The sequence below is a fragment of the Suncus etruscus genome, chromosome 5 (genome assembly GCF_024139225.1).
Source record: "Suncus etruscus isolate mSunEtr1 chromosome 5, mSunEtr1.pri.cur, whole genome shotgun sequence".
NCBI lineage: Eukaryota > Metazoa > Chordata > Mammalia > Eulipotyphla > Soricidae > Suncus > Suncus etruscus.
In genome coordinates this window covers 69,918,091-69,922,514 of record NC_064852.1, presented here as the reverse complement: position 1 = coordinate 69,922,514, position 4,424 = coordinate 69,918,091, and positions in this window count along the sequence as shown.

Sequence of the window (4,424 nt, the reverse complement as noted above, 5' to 3'; positions counted from 1 at the left end):
ATGGCGAAAGAAACCCTACATAACACCAAAAGAGGGTTAACAGAATGGAAAAAAAACTTTACGCTCAACATATCAGATAAAGGGCTGATATCTCAAACATACAAAGCACTCAGAAAGCTGAACCCCCAAACCAAATAAAGCCATAAAAAATGGGGAGATGAAATGGACACTTCTCTGAGGAAAACAGAATGATGGCCAACAAATATATGAAAAAATGCTCACCTTCACTTATCATCAGGGAGATCCAAATCAAGACAACAATGAGATATCAAGTTATACCAGTGAGGATGGCTCACATCAAAAATAATGGGAACAATCTCTGTTGGCGGGGATGCAGTATGAAAGGCACTCTCATCCATTGTTGGTGGGAATGCCCCCTTGTCCAACACCTATGGAGAACAGACTGGAGACTGCTCAAATAACTCAGAATTGAGCTGCCATTTGACCCAGCAATTGCTCTCCTAGGTATCTTCACCCATGTTGGAAGGACATTCATTCCAAAGTATGTGTGCACCCCACTATTTATCACAGTACTCAGTATAATAGCCAAGTCTTGGAACCAACCTCGATGTCCAACAACAGATAAATGGATCATTAAGATGTGGTATCTATACAGAATGGAATACTACATGGCAGCCAGAAATGATTCAATCATGGACTTTGCAGCAACATGGATGGGCCTAGAACATATTATGTTAAACAAACTAAGTCAGAAGACGAAAGATAAACACAGGATGATAGCACTATTCTGAAGCACCTAGAATATACACCTTATATACAACTAATACTCAACAATCAAATAACAGGGTTTAAAGGGGTAGAAACTCCAAACACTATAACAGTCAATATATACCAGAGATCAGTGCCCAAAACTCATGAAAGAGGAAAAACACAAACTCTTGACTACATATTATACACAAAGAAACCAGCAACAGCAGAAATAGCAGCATAGAGAGAACAGGTATGTAATCAGCTTTCTACTACAAATACCCATAATATTCCCTTAGGGATCTTATACAGGATCACAGGTAAAAAATACCATGGGAAATTACTGACTCCAATGGAAACATCTCATAACAATATGTTTTAATGGCTTAATATTACAATATTTAAAATAACTTCTTAGCTTTTCTGTCCACAGGTGTTCTTGGATACAAAGGGTGGACAAACTAAGATGGCATCTTGGGGCTCAGTCACACAAGATACCATACCCAGCTTGCACTATGTCCGAGAAAACTCCTTAACATACACTTTATCTCTAGGTTATACCTTCTTCTAGGATTTGAAGCACGTGACTAGTCAGACCACCAAAGCAGCAACTGTGACCTACAGACTTATACTACAGGCCCTACTCATCAAACTCATTCAAGCAAACTAGCATTCCCATGCTATTTTTCTCTCTACTCACTACTTTCTTTTCTTTTTTTTCTTTTTTCCTTTTCTTTTCTTTTTTTTCTTTTCCTTTTCTTTTTAATGTATTTTCTCTTTTCTTCTTTCCTTCCCCTTCCATATACTTTCCCCTTTCCCCCTTTGGAAATCGACTATCCCTTCAACCCTCAATCCCATCCAGACCTCCCACCGTATTAAAACTCTTCACCCTAAGTTCTTAATCCATTCGGCATCAAGACTAACCTCCTACCCCAACGAACCAGTACCCAGCACCTAAGAGAAGGGACACCCAGTCAAACTCACACCTCATCCCCAGCAAGAAAAGGCAACCAATTCCCCTCCTGACTCACGCTGTGTGGCCCTCCCTACCAACTCCCCCTAATGTGGACTCTTACTTGAAACCAGACTTAGCTCTAAAAGTATCCCCAATGCAAGAACTCTTCCAATTCCTCCCTGCCTCAAATCTTTTGCCAATCTCAAGAAGGCTAGGGTGTGTGATGAAAAGTTGCCCGGGAACCCACACACCACAAGAATCTCAAAAGACAATGGGGAAACCTATACTTCCATCATAAGTATAAGACCTGTATTACACCACCTCTTTACCTGCTTTTCCCCAAAAGTAAGGTAGTATCTTGCATCACTTTGTTCCTTTAATTACTTTATTATTTCATTTTTAAGTGAAAAATGTATATATGAAGAACATATATACATATACATATATATGTATAAATACACACATATATATATATACGTGAGCACATATATTTTTATTCCTATTTTTATCTTTTTAGGGTGTGTGACTTGTTTCTGTTTCCTTCTCTCTCCACCCCCAAATGCACTGGCAATATAATGTAACACCATTTCTCCCTGCAAAGACACACTAAATAAAAGGGGGAAACCTTACATATAAAAATGAGCTCTTATCTACTAGGGATAAGAATTCATACTTGTTTACAATACAGGGGTATCTCCCACCTTGAAATATGTCACTTGGACCCAACTTAGACCCCAGGTGATTAGAAACAAAATGTCCAGCCTTGAACTCTGGATCCCAGACTTACAAACAACAGAGTTCTTCACAACAGCTACAGAAAAAAAAAATCTCATCCGGGACATCCTTAATACTGCTGGGACACCAACAAGTGCCAGCTCTAATATGATATCCTGACAATGAGGAAAATGGGAACAACTTGACCTAAGAGCAGGTTATCCTACATCACCAGCTACCAGTAAGACAAAATCAAAAGACTTGTCACCCTTTGGTCTGTCCAAAAGCCAAGATTGAAATTCACAGAAGACTGGCTGCTAGAACCATGACCAGACTGTATGTATCCTGGGACCAATAAAAACACCCTAGTCTATGGTTTGAGCTTCGACCTGAACAACAACCATGATATCCAGGTCCAAAAGTCTGGCTGAGACAATTGCAACAATATGAAACACAACAAAATACACTATCCTAGGTTTCATCATAGGAATCAGCACAAAGACCAGGACCACCAACCACAGAAGATGGATTAAAATGACACTGAGGGAACAGAACTTCTAGAATCACAAAGAAAGACTTCATCATATGTTCCACTCCTAAACCTGTGCAGCTTGAGATCTCTCGATACAGAGGTTTGATTATATCACCCAGGACGAAGCAGAAGTCTTCCAAACACCATGAAAGCACCAAGTGGAGAGTAAATGAACCTGAACGGAGGCTATAGTTAACCCCATGACAATATACTTTCAAGGGTGGAAAAACCCCGTATCTCTTAGGCCAAGAGAATTCCTTTTCAAATGACCCTAATATTTACTGTGCCTGTGCAAGAGGGGGGAAACAAGGCAAAAGGCACAAAACATTTTTATTTATTTATTTATTTATTTACTTACTTACTTATTTATTTATTTATTTATTTATGTATTTACCTGTCTACTTTTTGTCAATTTCTTTGTTTCGGTGTGGTTATTGAGGTTGTCTCCATTTATTTTTTTTCTTCTTTTCTTTTCTTTCTTTAGGTGCTCTGCCATGTTTTTTTATCTCAAGATCATGGCTTTTTTTGTGGTGCTTATCTTTATTGTTGGAGTGATCACTGGATTTTTTTTTGCTTTATAAAGGACTTTTAATACTTTATTAACAGAAAAATCTATGAGTTGGCAGTGCAAAGTTAAGTTAGCAAGTCAAACATTTCAAGGTTCTATGTCATCTTCTCTGTAATGTTCTTGCTTTTTTTCTCTTGGTGGTACAAAGGTTGCCAAATCTCCAAACATTACACCCTCATCCAATGAAATACATAAGAAAGAAAATAGAGCTCCAAGATTGTTAACAGAAACTAACTAAAATATTCCCTAAATATTCTAGAAGACCTTGACTTTGGTCACACTGGCCAAATTAACTATTAACTTCTAATTAACTTATAAATTAACTATTGCAAATAAGAATAGACTGGTCATCGTTGAGTGGGAAGAGGGAATGTTTTGTTCATCCATGGAGCTACTTTAGGGGTGTATCTTGTCTATATCATCCTATTACGTGCCTGGTGGAAGGTGTTTGTCACAGTATTTGTGAAAGGAGAGGCCATCCAGGTGTCCCAAGGTATGTCCTTGGCCTCATATTGACTGGGATCACAGGAAAGAAAGAACTGAAATGTGACTAAGTGGATCTGCCTCTGTGTGTGCAAGATTGGTAAAATAAGACTGGAATACCAACTTCCTTCTTCTGTGCCATGAATGTGTATGCTCAGCCGACAGAATTCCACCACTCATTTACTCATTCCACTGGAGGGAACCAGGTATCTGTGCCCCAATACATACAGGATGGCAAGATCCCATCCTGATCCACTTCTGAAATCTGCTTTCCAGGCTTTCTTCTCTGGAGGATCAGGATCAGTAACCATCTGGGAATTCAGTTCTGCATTTGGAAGGACAGCTCAGTTGGTTAAAACACCTTCTCAGGGGGCCCAATGATATAACCGCTGGAATAGGGACCTCTGTTCATAAATCACAGTTGTTTGTCTGGTCCTCATCACCACCTCTTCCATGGCTCACTC